General features: G+C 45.8%; 1 pseudogene; it reads right to left on the bottom strand.

The window, feature by feature from the left end:
* LOC119169661 (cell adhesion molecule Dscam2-like) overlaps positions 1–17777 on the bottom strand; it is a 270685-nt pseudogene that overhangs the window by 20139 nt on the left and 232769 nt on the right.

Genomic DNA, 17777 nt, shown 5'->3' on the forward strand with positions numbered 1-17777 from the left:
CTTTTAACATCGTAATACCTAAATACGTTGGAGGCAGTTCGGTAAACTGGGATTTTACTGCTGTTGTATTCTCCACGTATGAACTTGACCATTTAGTTTAAAGAAACATAGATATCTGTCACGAAGATACGCGAAGAATAGTTGGTAAACATTCACTGAAGGAGAAGAAGCACACAGCTAACATCACTCAGGCTAGTCTACAAATCACCGTAATTTCTCCTTGTAGCAATATTGGTGGTTTACATACATTTGCCCTGAACCGATAGCAAGTAGTTCTCCACGCCGAAGTGGCGCAATAAATCAGACTTTTCCACACAAGATATCCCAACTTTTTTATTTACATACACAAAAAAGATCTGCCAGAAGCGCTTATAAGAAGATTTCACATTCATATTAGGAGCGCTGTTGCTTCTGGCTGATGGGAGTCACATTATCGAAGCACCAGTTTCGTACTGTATAACTTTTGACTGTTCACTTGTTAAATGACAATAGCTGAACACAACTTAGACCCTGAAATTTATCTTTACCTCTTGAAGAGTGTATCTTGAAGTCGTATTGGGTGATCGGTGAATTTCCATCGAAAGGTACGCTCCAACGTATGGAAACAGAGCGGCTCGCTAGGTGGCTCACGTGAACATTTGTTGGTGGAGAGGGTGCCTCTGAAAAGTGTACAAATTGTCACAGAACTTTCAAAGGGCTTCCTTCTTTTGCCTTTTCGTGACGGTCATTCTAGTCTGGTTACGTAAACTTAGTGCAAATATTTGCCCCAAATAAATGGCTCACATTGAATGAATGTATGTGAACTAAACTAAGTGCAATTTCGTTTGCAGAAGTGTAACATTCGACTAAATAAAAAATGTCTAATAGAAAGGTGCCCCAGCACAATTCTCAGAATTCATTTATTACTGCAAAATTTGGTCCGTTATTTCTTGTCTCCATTGAAGCCAAATTTTCATTGTTATTCAATAATGCAGTGCCTAGAAGGTTAAACGAATAGAATGAGGTCTAAAAAATGTTACAGAACATTCATTTTATAGTCAAGGAAAAATTCTCTTGGAGTCCTGTGCTGCTGCCCCTTTTACTACTTTGCGTTTCGTACCAATGAAGTAGGTAGGGAGACATACAAAAACAAACAACCCTTATATATCAGCTGCACATTTATTTGACTTTTCTATAAATGTAAGCCCATCGGCTGAGTGAATCAGTATCACGTTTGTTAAAAAACGGTTTGTTGACTCTGATACACTTTTCCAAATAAACGTTATTAGGAATCTCACATTTGACTATCCAATGAGTATGCGCAATGGCCATCCATCTTTATAGACATCAGGGCCGTTCAACTTGCTAATACGAGAAGAACCAGATGAGCTATGCGATATTTTGTGAAATGTACAACAAATTGTCGTGCATGATGCAGGTGTGCTACACATTTTGTTGCACATTTATTGGTGGCACACGAACAACCAAATCATGGTGTGTTTAAAAATTTTTTAAATTATTTGCACAGGGCAGTTACTGGTATTACATGTATTCATAGCTAGAATACCGAACTAGAGTGAGTATATTCTTCATAGTAACTATGTAGACGACAGGAATAAGGAATAGACTGTTGTCGCATTACCTTGCACTGTTAGCTTGATGAACATTTCGTCCTTGCCATGGCTGTTGGCTACTTTGCATGCGTATGTTCCAGTGTCATTTGTCCTGACATCGCGGAGCAATAGCTGAGACGCCATGCCGTCCTCCCGTTCATGATCATTCAAGGTGTACCTAGTGGTCGTAAGCGGAAATTGGGGAGATAATAATTGCTGAAACAGGTAGAATAAACGCCATAAAGTAATACTTTTGAGTTATAATGCAAACTTCACTTAAGACAACTATGTTCGCAGGCTCAGGATGCACTATTCTGCGAATGCATCTGTAAATCAATCTACTCAAAACAAGTGCGCTCGCGCGACGCACGCAAAATGATTTAAAAGGTGCGAAAGCTAAATGCTCTTTTTTGTGGTTATTTGTACGCAATAATGAAAGTATCAATGTCGTATCGCGAGTCGATTACACCGGTTATGAAGACTCATTAGAAAAGTGTGCCTTCTTGGGTGATTGCTGAGAAAGTTGGCAGAACTTGACGCCGAAAAGGACACCAAATTGTTTAAATCATAAGGCCAAAAGCCATATGTTTTATTCCTGACGGGGATCCAAGCACACTCAGAGCCTGCAGAAAGAATGAAAACAAAACCTTAGACTACCACACATACAGAAGACACCCAACTACCTTCCCCTTTTTGTTGTTGTTGCATCTTCGCAACACAACGTCTGAAACGACACAGCCAATCAGATGCGTCGAGCTATGTCGAGGGCCTTTATTAACGAAGCAGGAACGTGACCAACGCCATCGCTGGCGAATAAGCGGTGACGTCCGACCGTCGCCACTACGTGGCCGTCGTGGAGGGCAAAAGTGGCCGCGCTAATTACCTCGGGTGTCTGTCCATGTCGAGAAGCACGTTGTCACGGTACCACGTGATGGTGAGAGGAGGGTCGCCGATAGAGTCACACTGCAGGTGCACTTTGTCTCCCTTACGAGACGTCACCGACATGGAACTGGTGATGAAGGTGGCGGGGACTGGGGTTTAAAGAATGTAGTGAAAGAGATTGAAATTTCTGTTCAGTAGACTCACTTATTCAGCGGATATTTTTAAGTCATGCAATATTGCCGAAAAAATATTTACCCCCTGGCAAGGACGCGTGTGAAAATGCAACTAAATGAGAACTCATGTTCTCCAGAAACTTTAGAAGTTGGTGTGATGCGCTAGAATGTCTTGTTTTGACGTGCCTACTATATAGCATAAGGGAAAAGTTCCACATTTAAATATCGCGGGACGATCTTAGCGCTCAGCTAACTTAAATGCAGACACAGCAGGTTCTCGAAGTGAACACCATTATGTTAGATGAATTTGATTATGTTTCTAAAAAGTCAAAAGAATCCTTTAAACCTTTGCAAAGAGTAGTTTTTGCAGACGATATGCTGAAGGTTCTATGATCAGTACATTTTTCTTGTATCATGTTGAACAAGGTAAATTAAGTGTTGTGCTTATGAAATTTCTCTTTTTCTGGGCCTCCAGAAATCAAATTTCGTTTGTCATTTTTAATCTATGCTTGTGCCAACAGCACTTTAACGATGATGCTTTCGAAGGAATAAAAGTTAGTACAGTTCAGTTATTGTGTCTTGAGATATACTGTTTGAGCAACTGTACTGTAATAAATAAAGTGTTCTTTTGCTGCACTTAGGTTTGGCCGAGCTGCAACAGTGAAAATTCTATGCTTTAGAGTAGAAACAAAATAGGAGCGCAGAACAGGATTTCCACTTAAACAAGTGCATCGATTTTGTTTCTCAGTTACATTTAGGCAAGGTCGAAAAAATGCATGCTTCTTTAGCTGGTACGAACTTGTCCAGACGATTGAGCGGCAGTCGGGCCACTCGTTCCGTTTAATCACATCAGCAACGTCACGCATAGTTTGAATAACACGCGTGCGAGTAATTAGTGCAAATCGTATACTTGCAATTTCAAAAATCTATAATTTGTGTCTTATTCTCGGTGACCTAACTAACTAACTATCTAACTATTTAACTAACTGACTACAAGCCAACAAACAAACGAACAAACAGGTATCACTCTAGTCTTCAGTACTCGTATACCTTTCACGTATTTGTTGTACGAAGGCTACCTAAGCTTCTGCGTGCCTCACCGGAAACGGTTAACTTCGCCTCGTGCGTGAGCTCAGGACCCACTCCATTGGTGGCTTGACAAAGGTAGACGCCTGCGTCGGAAGCATCCACGTGTTGCAGGACGAGCGAGCCGTTTTCCAGCACTTGCAGCTTGGCGTTGCTGCGTATGGTGACGAAACTGCTGGAGACGCCTCCTGTAATATGAAATAACGTGAAAACCCTCACTTCTTCGTAAAGCCAGAACTCACATCGTAAGCAGGGAGGGTGCGGTCATATTTTGTTCTGAAGTTGGCACGCGCGCTGAGTGCCACCCTGGCTGAAAGTGTTCCACACAGCGTCTTTGTGCGACGTCTGTAGTAATATACTGTTCCCGTTTAAGGCAATGAAGCTATTTCTTTTTATGCCAAAAAAATATTCATGAAAGCTCTTCTTCCATTAAGTAAATGTACGAGTGCCTGATAAAAATGAAATGCCCAACCAAAATGAACCTTTTCCTTTTCAAGACTGCTTAAACAATACCAGACAATACTTTTTCATTACCGGGCTAGAATACGATAATCGTGACGCGTTTCACTTACAAAATGGAGTCGAACACTTTAGAGCAAGCTAGTGTGTAAAACTTAGGTGTCAGGCTCGATTGAATTTTAATCAGTGTTTTACGCCCAGCTATTCGCGAACTTATGCGTCGGCAGTTCAGCACGCCGGGTCTGGGACGCCGACGAGGCGTTATTGTATACGGCAGCTTGTTTGTGCGGAGTTATGCGGGGTGCCGTGATTTCCATGTCAGCGTGCCAGAGCACGCTGTACTATAGCAGCGTAGGCAGAGCGATGCAGCTAAGCGAACAGGGCTGCTGTCGTGCAAACGTGCCGTCTCGTTCGCTCGATAAAAGCGGGAGAGAAAGCCTGGTAGGGAGGAAGGAGCGGGAGGAATAGAGGAAGAGACAAAATGCAGACTGGGGCGTCACCCGGGCTGGGCGAGCAGCGTGAGCGAACTCTCTACTTCGCTTTCACGTGGCGTGCGTCCCGGCTTGAGCGCCGGCAACTGAGGCTAAGAAAAATACGATCCAAACACTAATAAGCGAAAATAAAGAACGGCTCTTTATAATGGACAGCTGGTGAAATAATGCGAAAGGCTTTAGGCATTTCATTTCGAATAGTTGAGACCAGCGGTCTCCAAGATGTGGTCCACGAGTCAGTATTACGCAGCCCCCCCGGCATGATGTCAGAACGCTTCTCTTCCCCCTCTTGACCTCCTATCAGGAAGAGCGACATCGCATTTTGACCTCTGATAGGGTTTGAACGCGCTATTTTACGCTTGTAAGTTGTCATCTGGTGATGTACGTGCAGCAAACAAGCACGATTTCTGTTCAATGTTTGCACTGGATTGCCAATGCCCCAATATTGGTTCTCTTTTACGTCACCCCTCGCCTTACCTCCCCCCCCTCTCTGTGGCCGTCTGGCCCCCCTTAGTCGCTTTCTTGCAGATTGGCCCACCCTCTGAAATGGTTGACAAGCACTGGCTCAGGAAGTAGAGCACTCATTTATATACCTCACAGAACTATCAAATGCTATACGGGTTGTGGGCGAGGATGATAATGTAACAACTTCTCTAGCCATATATTCTCGTGGGTATAAACGCTGATTTGTTTATGCCTTTTCTCGTTGGACAAAAAATAACCATAATGTAAATCTGTTTCTTTGAGTGTTCCGCAAGTAATATAGTCTACAACACCATATTTTTCTACATCCAAACAAGGCTGCACTGAAGAACGACTGGTCACAAGTGATAATGAAGACTGTTCAAATTTCGCAGCACAGTTTAGATATACTATGCTGTTCAGACTAAGAATAAATCACTACAAATAATATAAAGTAACCGGTCTGCAGCACGAAAGGCTTCCACTATGGTGGCACATGCTGAGATATGGCAACAACATCATGTGCTCTGTGTTTCTTTGAGCAAACTTTTACTCCAACATTCTTTTTCACACCCCCTGCGCAAAACCATCAACAAAAGAAGTATCGAGAAACCTTGAACCACGGTGAATTTCACCACAGACAATTATTTATGATTTGAAAGACTTCCAAAGCGAACCAATTCTATAAATTTATCACAACTTTCGTGTCAGTGCCTCTTCACTACCCCATCTCTGAGTACGGTGAATCAAGCGTCACTCTTCAGCTTGTAGTTTGTATTTGTATTGAGACGTCGGACAGCTATTGAAGTCACATGAAAGAATCTAACACGAAATAGGAATATCAATATTTATGGATGCACACGCAATGTTACCTGTTGACATCTTCCAGCGGATCACTGGCGTTGGGAAGCCATCAGCCTGGCAGTCAAATCGCATGGTGCTTCCTTTCAGGGCGTTGGTGCTAGATGGCGTGTACACCCACTTGGGGGCCACTGTTTAAGTGAAAGTACAGGAGAAGGCAACTAGCTCATGTGTTTCATGAATACCTCTCAAATCCATACAAATTATTACGTCAGACAACAGGAGATGCAAAGAGCGCTCAAATTAAGGTGCACCATGAAGGGATCATCTGCTAACAAACTTTGATCGTTTGTCTCTCTTTTTTTGCGTCCAAATATAGGGTTATTTCAAGCCGTTCTGCCTACATTCCAGCTTCCTTCTTTTAACGTCGTCTTGAAAAGTAGAGCAAGTGTAATGTGCAGCATGAGAAATTCTGATAGATTCGACCTTTTGGCGATCGGCTCTGTTGCAAGTGGATATCGTAACTCTAAGCCCCTAGTTTGGTATAGTTTGAAGTTTTATAAATAGGCAGAGCTGGTTTGCTGCACTCACCTACCTTCGATATTTGTTTGTAAACAACTACCTTCGGTTGCGAAGCCGAGCAAAGAGCAAAGTATTACCCCGGTCATAAGTGGCGACAGGCAGAGTGGGCATATTTTTTGTTTTAATTGCAAGCTCAAGCTAGTTAAAAAAGATCAAGAACAGAAGGATAGTACTACGCTGAACACGTTGTGTACTAAACGGCAAAGACGGCTTGAACAGAGGGGCTCTAGACTCATCGAGTGTTGGCAAGAAATGAGAAACGCTATCGAGCGTGGCGAAAAGAAAAAGTATTTTGAATGACTTGTTCGAAGAAATAGCGCTGGGTCACCTGACGTACGGCGGAAATGATTAAACATCCATTTACCACTTCATCCATACATCGCAAATAAATTTGACACAAGCATTCATAATCGGGTCATTTGGTTCATCGTAGTGAAATAGTGGAGCAAAACGCACTACACAAAGAAGTGATATGTACAAGGCAAGCGCTCGCTTACAACTGGACTTCACTATAAAGATTGTAAGAAGGCGGAACGGGCACGAATCTGTCGCCACGCAATGAGCTCACGTGTTAATTCTCTGAAAAGTTCGTGGCCTAAGACTGAAGGCATGTTCACACCAAACGCAGAGCGCGCAAGCATGCAGAGAGGCAGACTCGTGAGAGTGTACGAGCATTATTTTAAAAGGTCGGAAACCCGCGGCTGCTTGCATGGACCGCGCCCGGACCAATTTCTTCGCGTGGAAAAGCTGGCTAACTTCCCCGCAGCCTACCGATGCACCGACACGAGAGCGCGAAATACCGCGCAGTGCCGCAAGATGGTAGCACGATCACCATAGATCCATGAATACCTCCTCCTCGGTGGAGGACCGCTGAAAAAGGCAACCCGTAATGAATTCTCATAGCAGATTCATGTTGATGCCACTGGCACCGTGATGCAATATTATTGCTTCCGAACCGCGGCTGACATTGACAGGGCGCGCAGACAGAACGGGTGCGCTGTGGCTGCGCACTGCGCCGGTCACGTGGGACGTCATGCCCTAAAAAAGCGTGGGGTGCTTTCGAATTGCGGGTAAATCTCCGCCACTGGTGGTGTAGAGAGCTCTGCTACAAAGCGTGGTTCTGGCGGCGGAGCTTATCCGGATCTGGCAATGCTCCCAATAGAGCAGGCTCACTCCACACGGTGCAGAAGAAGTGCCACTGGAAGTGCTCCGATTCTTACCATCCGTGAATCTGATCACCAACGCATGCTCGTTGCCAGCTCTTTGAAAATCTGGTTGCCCCCTTGCGTACGATGCGTTCCGTGTGAACTTGCCTAAACGGCTTACCAGATAGCACACTTTATCTGTCGGCGTGACTGGCTGCATAGTAGAACTGGTTGTTTGCGTACGTGGTAAGCCTCAAAAATTTCCCTCACTGATCTGTCGCTATCGTTTGGTTACCGATTGCAGATGATTTTCGGAAGCTTCATGCAACCGCTTTACAGAGCGTTTACACACCACCTTAGTTGTGAAGGCGCATGTGCGCTGACTTTGCCTTTTTTTTTATTACATTCAATAAACTTAAGTTCGAAACGAGCTTGTACTGAATCTACTCAAGTTCTGTTCCTGCACTGTGTGTGGTTTGGCTCAGTTATTTCGCAATAGATTTTATAAACACGACAGTGTTATAAGAATGGCCATGTAGATGATGTTGGGAGTGGTTCTAGTCATGAGGCTAGTGGTGAAGGTGCAACGCGGCCTTGCTCACTCACCTTGCACGACCAGCTGAGCAGAGGCGTTTGTGCGAGCGTACGGGTTGCTGGCAACGCATGTGTAGGAACCGTTGTGCTCTTCGGCGATGCTTTCGAAGTAGAGAACTGAAAGAAACTCGTTCATGAGCTGCGGCTTGACGTCCAGAAGGCCTGGTTGTAGAGGATGGCCATCCTTGAGCCACCACAGTGACACCGGCCGATCGCCCGACGATACGAAGCAGTGGGCACTCGCTCGTTCACCCTCGCGTACCGAAGAGGGAAAGGAGAACGGGGCGATCGTTGGGGGAACTGGAACACCGCATAAAAATAAAAAATAGAGTTGAGGCGACGTTTTGGCAGCGTTCAGGCAACATTGAATATATTTTGATATGACTCGTTTCAAGGAGTCATGTCATAACTGGAAGGGATAAAGTTGTAGCTACAACGTGGTAATTCCCATTAGCGGAAAACCACACAGACTGCTTTTTAAACAAATCAGCAATGAAGAACGTAGTCAAGGTGCTATGATGAGTATCGTGGCACAACAAAAAAAAAGTAAGCAGAATCCAGTATTTCCACATAGCTGATTGTCAAAGTGCGTAGGATATATGTTATTCGTTGGCACGGGAGCCATTTTGGGGCGGAAGAGTGCGATCCCGTAATAACGAACGTTAACACTTACGGCCATGCGCACAAGAATACGTACAGAAACTGGTCTCCTCACCTGCGACGTGTAGGTTGACTTGTGCTTCAGCTGTGCGACTGTCGGGACTGGTGGCCGAGCACACGACGACACCATCGTCAGTTTTCCGATCGACATCATGGATGGTTAAACGTCCATGGCTGTTCATCCGGTATCGCTGGCCATCGACAAGTGTCCGATTCACTGTAAAAATAATGTGCAAAGAGAAAAGAAAACGCGTAAAGCAGGCTTTGCTTTTTTTTCCCACTTTTGCTTTTCGTTTTGCGCATTTGTGACCAAGTAAGTAGTAAGTATAGCTAAGCGGCTCAGCGGGTCAGCGGACCCAGCTAAGTAGCAAAGGGGGTAGCGGAGTGCGACACAAGAAGAAGAGTCATAGCTGAGTGGTACCCCCTTGTTTCAGCGGAGCGCATTGCTGTGCCAACTGTAGAACAACAATGAACTCGCGGTCAATCGAGCTGAGGCTTTGCTGGGAAAACGCTAGCACGCTTTTCCGCAGCACTTGTTTCGCTGAAGAGACGAAAGGATCTGGCGAGCGGCTCGACCCATGATAACGCTGGCCGTGCCAGCGTTCCGCGTGTGCTCTGGTGGCGCCTTTAGTTATTCGCAGGGCGGGCCCACTGAGCCACTTAGCTATTATTCTCTAATATTTTTACGATGCACCTATATGACACACTGCTTTTCAACGCTGGAGTGGTGCGAGTTTTTTTTTTTTGATCGAATAACTTTCTAATTGACTGAGAGATTGAAAAAAAAACTCCCAAGCATTTCCCCGAGGGTGAACATGGTTAAGTGCGAATACACGGGGTGATGCTATGAGGGGTATTTATTTATTCGCACTATTATATTTATTATTCACACTATGGTGCCTTTATGATGTAATGGTTCCTGGGAATCGCAATTTGATCACACGGGGGTGTTTACGTTAACTCACTGGCGAATGCCAACGGATTTTAACTTTACTCTACCTCATGACCCGCTCTCGACGGGAGACTGAGAGAGAAGGCGGGCGCGCGAGAGAGAGGGGTGCGCGCGCAGCTGCAGCGAGCGAGGAGAGTGGAGGAGCGAGCGAAGGGGGATATCAGCGTCGCGTCTGTGGCTTATTCGGTAGAGCGTCGCGCTGCGGCCCGTCAAGTCCTCTTTCTTTTAAAGATAGAGAGAAGACTGCGGACGCCGCCGACGGCGGTGGATGGTTTGGGGTCGCTTATAAAGTGTATTCACACTTAAAAATTAACCCGTTTGGCACGTAACATCAATCAGCGCACAGTCTCAGCCAGACGGAATCACAATTGTGACATCACGATGGGTAGCAGGAGGCGACAACTATCGAAGCTTTCGGATCGTCAAGCCGCTGCTGATTATGCTTTATAGCCGCAGCGTTAACCACCTGAATTAGATTCATGCCGTGGCGGCCATACTTCGATGGAGCCCAAGAGCCTGAGGCCCACGTGCTTAGTCTTGTCTATGCACAGTATGAAGAACACGACATGGCCGGCATGTTTGTTATGAATTATTATTAATATTGTTATTATTATTATTACATGAACCATTCTTACTTCACAAAAACCGTACTAGAGTTTACGCTCGCATGGGAGAAGATAGGCAAAAACGGGTTGGGGAGGGGGTGCGGCACTACCTTTCTATTCTCTTGTCTTTACAATGCGTTCTTATTGTAAGGAGCCCATTGGGAGGATATGGATGGCTGGTACGTGACGTCATGGTCTCTGCTCCTAACTGTTATGGCATTCCACGATGGTCAGCTTGGTGAGAAACAAGTTGCGCTTCATCTCCTACAAAGTGATAGTGACTTGTCGGAAGAGCCTTTGTTCGTGCAGTGTGGACAAGGCTTTCTTGTGAATGGCGAAGCGCCATTATTTTGAACAACACATTTTATTACATTTCAACCATGTCATTACATACTGAGCAGAGTACGTTACCTCCGATTCTCGATTTAAGTAACGTTAAACCCCACATATCAATCAATCAATCGATTTAAGTAACGAAAGAACCTACCTCCTGTGATGATTTGATGACGTTAATGTGACATCGCAAACGTCACGTGTCCCTAAGCTGGTAATCCCACCCACTGGCTTCAGTGACGTCACGCAAGCTTTATAATGGGAAGAGGGGAGGGTGCTGCTGTAATAAAGCTTGATCTCTCTCCTCCTCTCGCCAGAGAACAATTCTGCACCAGGCACCTATTTTTTTTTTATATATGTCATGCGCAAAACACCTCCCTTCATACGAATTTCTAGGCGGGAGAGGAGGGGCACCACTGGTTCCCTCCCCACGGGCTATACGGACCTGCTTCGCGCACACCTGTAGTTTGCACTCACCGTGTGTTCCTTTGTACCAGGTGAAGGAGGCGAAAGGATGTCCCTTGACGGGGCACGCGAGGCTTAGCGTCTCGCCCGAGAGCACGGTGAGGTTCCGTGGTGGTAGCGGCGTCGGCGGGCCGAGCACGTTCAGCCAGGCCGAGTGAGCGACGCGGCCGGCCTCGTTTTCGGCCTGGCAGGCGTACTCTCCGCCGTGCGTCACATTGGCCGACGTCAGGTTGACGAAGCTGTGCACCACGTGGTCCTCGGTGACGAAGTCTCCTCGCAGCACGCGCCGCGACGACGGCACGGGCCCGTTGTCCAGAGTCCACGTCACGCGGGGCATCGGATGACCTCGAGCTGCGCACTTGAGCGACACGAAGCTGCCCGGGTACGTGTTTTGCTCGGCGAAGGTCACAGTCAGTTCGGGCTTGGTTACTAGGAAGCAAGAATTGCACAATATGCTACAGCCCTTTATAATTTCTACCGAATGGTGAGAGCTGTTTCAATTGAAGTCATCAAATGGCGTGTTCGTAATGAAGTTCAGAGAGCTGTTGGCATGCCCGCTACCCTCCTAATCATCGAAGGGGGATGGGAAGACTGCCCGATACTTTTACTGTTGTGTACTCTAGTGGGATGCACGTAATGTATTCATTGTCCTGGTAGGGAGCCAATGGAGAATGGTAGTCACTTTTGCGATCATGCCAATAGAAAGGCGCCAAAAGCGAAGGACGCACCTAACGTGCGAAATTTAAATTTGGAGCGGAATCTTTCTGTAATTATTGCGTAAACTGGTCAGAAAACACGTTAACACGATTGGTATACATTGCCTAGCTATCGCTCTAATCTGTAATTATGTGTCCAATTAAGCGACAAGGTGCAGAAGGATAGGGATGACATCAACAGGTTTATTCTATGACTATTCTTAATCTGCTTGAGCCAAAACAGTAGTAGCGAAGTTTTACATAGAAAAAAAAATATAAAGCATAGCGTCGAGTAGTTCGTCATTGCTTCTGAGATTTTACTCCTCAAATAGGCGCGAAAGTGCAAGAATGCAGTTAATTGCACTAAGATGTGTTCTGGGTGCTTGAATGATCCTATGAGAGAAAGCCCTTGATTTCAGTCAGTCTGGAAAAGCTAGGCTTCTTCAAACAATAACTCTACCACGCACTCGAAAAAAGGGGCGAACGTGTCATGAGAAACGGAAGAGAGCAATCAACGGGTTTCCCAGGTACACGCACGACAAGCGCGGCAACTGCAACGGATGACTTTGTATTTCAGCTTACCATAAGTCATTCGAGGGGGCGTCGACAGGTGACGACACAGTTGTACGGTGTTCTCTGGCACCACTGCCGTGATCGCACAAAGAGCCATATTTCAACCACAAGGCAACTTAGTACTTTATTTAAGAGCATCTCAGGGGCGAAGACAGGGCGTGGCTCTCCGGGAACGTGCCCCCCCCCCCCCAAATTTTTTTTGCCATGGCATAGAGAGCGAAAAATGGCCCCTTCAAGATGGTGCCCCTCCGGCAATCAAAGTGATGCCCCCCCCCCTACCCCCAACCTCAAAAAAAAAAAAAAATCAGGCTACCGTAAAATGACCCTGACTGACTCAAACGTATCATGACTGTTTGAACTGAGTGCAGAGTTAGGGCCTTACACGTTTTAGAGGCGAAGCTCCTTACGCCGTGGGTCGATCGTGCCGTGTCGTCGTAGTCGCCAGTTTCATTGCATTGCATGCCAATAAAAACGGTGTCACAACTAATCTACAGAGTGAATGATGATGAGTGGGGCGAAGTGTTTGTCAGTACATCTATGCTTCTGTGCCTCCGTGTGTCTGTCCGTCCATGCGTACGCCCATGCGTCCACTGGTGCGTCTATGTCGGGCGGTCTGGCCTTGTAGTTATGAACGATGCTGAGCTTCCCGACATTGGTGGACGAGGCACTGACATTTGCCAATTCTCCGTTGGTTCTATGCGCGCGCACTCGTATTACTACGAAAACAGGCCACGGAGAGCTTCGCCCGACTCGCAATCACTTACCTGGTGGATATGCTGTGATTGTTTTACGGTCATGATAGCAGAGTGCGCCTGGTGATACTTTCAAAGTACTGTTTGTTTCTCACATCTTATCCATGAAAATTCAGAGAATAGAGCTGGGTCGCAATCGGAAGCACATCAATATTTTCTTTTCTTTGGTATATTCCTTGAGAGGCTTGTCTTGTCTTTTGGCTCGCTTGCACGGGTGGGGGTGCGCTTATTTAAACCTTCGCCCTGGAGGTTCACCAAAGCTTTTGGTAAGCTAGCGTTCACTGGAGAGCCCTGAGCAGGCCTACGCTGTTGGCCCTTCAAATATGAAAGCGATGACAGCAGTAGTCCATTAGCTGCCAAAGGAGTTATTGTGAAAACTTTGAAGAGTTTTAGAATGGGGGGGGGTCTAAGGCTATGGGTCTCCAGCTGTGTTGGGAAGGCAACTTTTTTGTTCGATGGAGCAGCGGAATTTGAGAGCTGGATAGAACGCAGGCGGCGTAAGGGGAAAGAGGACAAACCTAAGAAAATTAATAAAATGCGAGACCCGGGCCAAACTGAGTCGGGGTCCGCGCTTTGTCGGTGTCGCCTCGCTGGTGACGCAACACCTTGGGGACACATGTAATAAAATTATTATACGATCATTTCGGTCATGGGTCAACGCAATCGCGAAAAACACCCAGATATGTTCTTGGTTATGAGCATGCGCGCTGGCAACTCGCAAAGTTATTTTGTTCCTGATTTTTATATTTCGTATATATTGCACGAGTGCCGATCTTCACGGCTGTTTCGAAGCAAATGAAACCAAGAAAAACTTGTTAAATTGATATGTGGGGTTTAACGTCCAAAAACTACCATATGATTATGGGAGACGCCTTAGTGGAGGGCTCCGAAAATAGCGACTACCTGGAGTTCTTTAACGTGCTCCTAAATCTGAGCACACGGGCCTACAACATTTCCGCCTCCATCGGAAACGCAGCCGCCGCAGCCGGAATTGGATTTCGCAACCTGCAGGTCAGCAGCCGAGTACCTTAGCCACAAGACCACCGCGGCGGGGCAAAGAAAGCTTTTAAACTAGTATTCAAGATCCGTAAATTATTAAGTTCTGTGAACTCTACTAATAAATCTTCTCTGGCATTTCTAGAGCCGATGCCATATTACTTCACTGAATGGTCTCCACCCTGTCTATGGTTTACTTTTCCATAAAATTTGTCCACTAGAAATGTATACTGTGACTTTATTATAACAATGGCTGTCTCTACGTCATCATTGAACCGTCGAACGAAATGATCATCATGGTTCGATGTAGGCGCGTAGGTCTGTATTATGTTAATCTTGTACCTTTTAATAAACCTGATTACGACACTTGCTGTCCTCTCACTGATATTGTTTCTTTATGTTGATAGTGTAGAGAGGGAGAAGATATTCTTATGTAAATAAACTCGACCCTTAGTTATTCTCTGTCAACCAATCTTCAGGAATACAGAAGAAGTTTTTTTTCTTTTCACAATGACTAAACCCTCATGACCTAATTCGGAGACGTGTTTCTGAATTTATAGTTACTTGCACCACGGGTTAAATGTTTCTTTCGTGGTTTTGTGAGGCCCCAAGCATTACAAAAACATGCACAAAACACTTCTACGAAGAAAATAATTATTTCAGAGCTGAAAAGGTTATACAGTTCTCCAGTTCTAATGCTAAAAAATACGCCGACGTGACAACAGTCGGTCACAACATAAGATTAAATTAGGAGCGTGGCTGTTTGGTCCAGTTGGCAGGTCATGACGATGGTTATAGCACAAGCTCATAACAACGGCAAAAAGCGCCCGTGTTTTTGTCATTTTGTCGCCTTTTTGTGCTTGCGCTATAACAATCGTCTTAAAAGTAAAGAGAATCTCTTCCCATGAAGCCACAATGACCCTATATTGCGTGCCTCTGCGCTAAAGAAGAGGTAGTTTTTGAACAACAGCAATAAGTTGTCCACATGTGAACATCATCTTGCAATACTGCAATAATATTCAAACCAAATTGACACACCTCCGTCTCAATGCTTCCGTACATCACCTTTCATCGCGAAGGGTGCCATGTTTCCATTTTTATTGGTTCTTCTTAACCATTACATCATTGTGAATAGCCCCTCTTTCACTCTTTCTCAGCCGAGAGCAGTGCACCTAGTTTTTCAATCTTTGCTTTTCACCGACAGTGCTTTGAAAAGATAATAGAATTGTGGCGCATACCCATGAGTAAGACGAACGCAGACGCCTGTGCCGACTCCCGCGAGCTGTCGAGCAGGCACTGGTAGATGCCTTCCTGTCCGTCTTTGACCGAGCTCAGCTGTAGCACAGAGGAGCCCAACAAGCGCACCCTGTCCGCAGCCGATGGCTGGACGGGCACCAGGTTGCGGTACCAGTGAAGCTCTCGCGCCAACACGCCAGCGCCGCCACCGGTGGCGTTGCAAGTCAACGTCACGGATGCCCCCAGAGGAACCCGCTGAAATCGAGGCTGCACGCTCACGAGTGGTGAGCCTGCATGGGCCAACACAACAAGGGCACGTTAATTGGAAACTTATCCGAGAAGGTTTTTGGACAGTAGTGTATTTCTGACCACATTTCGAGTAACCGCGCTGGATAGTCAAGCAGTGCAGACGATAAGGCTACGAGTGGGTTACAAGCTGGTACATAATACAGAACCTATGTAATAATAATGGTGAAGTTTACGTTTTGTTAGACAATGTGAATCAACAATCTACAAGTATTCGGAGTGGCTTGTTTTACTCCTACAGCTTCGTTGATTAATACATAATTTTTTTGTGATACATCACTGGTAGAGATAAGGTAAACTAAGTTTCCTTTCAATGAAAACCCATCACCCGTGGAAAAACACTACAATGCAAAAGAAGAACGTTCATTTTTCTCAGTGCTGTGATTATTTGACTGTTCTGCTAACAAAGTACTGGAACAGCTCAATAGTTGCACGTTTGTAAGATCTTCAACGAGAGTCTGAAACATGGGGCCTGAAAGCGCGCCATACTGCGCGTATTGGTGTTGACAATAGGTTTCAATAGTCGGAAGCCGGTAGTTATGGCAATGTAGAGTACACTAACCTCTGACGTTAACAGTCACGTACACTCTGTCCTCGCCGTAGGTGTTGTTCACAAGGCACACGTAGCGACCCGCGTCTTGAACGTGTGCAGGCCCGAGTGACAGGGTGCCTCTAGACGACGACGCATGTCCCTGCTGGTGACTGCCACCTGTGGGTGATGATTGAGATCCGCGCGTTGGCGCACCCAGCAGGGGCCTCATGTCTGCGCCGGACTGGCGAAACCAGTGGTAAGCTGGCAGTGGCATCCCACGTGCCGCACAGCTGAGCGTCGCTAGCTGGCCTTCTTCAACCGTCACTTCCTTCGTCCAAGAAATCACGCGTGGAGCCTCGGACTTTCGGGGACCTAGGATGAAATATGTAGAACGGCTTGAGGCTTGATTGCATGTGAGCATTTCGACATAAATCTGTCTAGCTTCGTAAAAGGTTTCCTAAGCGGAAATGGCTCCAGCCACAATTTAAAGCGAGAATAATGTTTTGGGACCTATTCGATCTCTTTCTCTGAGGCTGACTGTGTTGGTCACGCACGCAATGCCGTCTTTTGTCATTCCCTTAAAAAAGGCACCATGTTTGTCCCGAAACGTCGCGTTTTCTATGAACTGTTACTAGAGCCATTCCAACTTGGTAAGAACTGATTGCAGTAATTATGCTCTGATAAAAGAACAAGAAAACACCAGACCTGCACGGAACGCGCAGCACAACCACAGCGAAAGCTTTAACAGTGACCTTTCTAGAGCCTCTTTTAGCACTTGGGCATCTAATACAGGCACTCTCGAATGGTACCCACTACATCATGCATCATGATATATTTTGCCTTGCGAGGAAGCGTTCACTATCCCATCAATCGTACTTTTTTCAAAAATTTGTGGTACCCGCTACGTTATGTACGCTTTGTTGATGCCATGGCTGACGACGATGGGAAAATACGCCTGATGCAGTTGTAATGGGTTAAATCATTCAAAAACCCACTGGTGCCGCAATTCACATTTTCTTACGCCTGGCTGTTACTTGACTGCTCTAATACACTTCATCACACATGTTAAAGTGATTCCTCATCGCAGGGATCCCTGAATAGGTCATCACCGGCGAGACTTTGTGGTAGAGTACTGGGCATCCACGCCGAAGGTCCGGGTTTCATTGCCATTCTGCTCTTCGTGTATAGTTTTTTATTTATTCTTTATTTCAATCGATAATTTTTATGGACACTTACGGTGGTGGCGGGCAACTATGGGGCCGAAATCGGCCCTTCTTATGATCCTAAAATAGCTTTCGCCACAAAAAACAAAGAAAAGCTATCTTTGTCACCCTTTAAACGTGCTACAGAGAAAGAAATCCTCTATATAATAAATAAGTAGGTAAATAACAAATTATGCATATCC

The sequence above is a fragment of the Rhipicephalus microplus genome, chromosome 2 (assembly GCF_043290135.1).
Source record: "Rhipicephalus microplus isolate Deutch F79 chromosome 2, USDA_Rmic, whole genome shotgun sequence".
Lineage (NCBI taxonomy): Eukaryota > Metazoa > Arthropoda > Arachnida > Ixodida > Ixodidae > Rhipicephalus > Rhipicephalus microplus.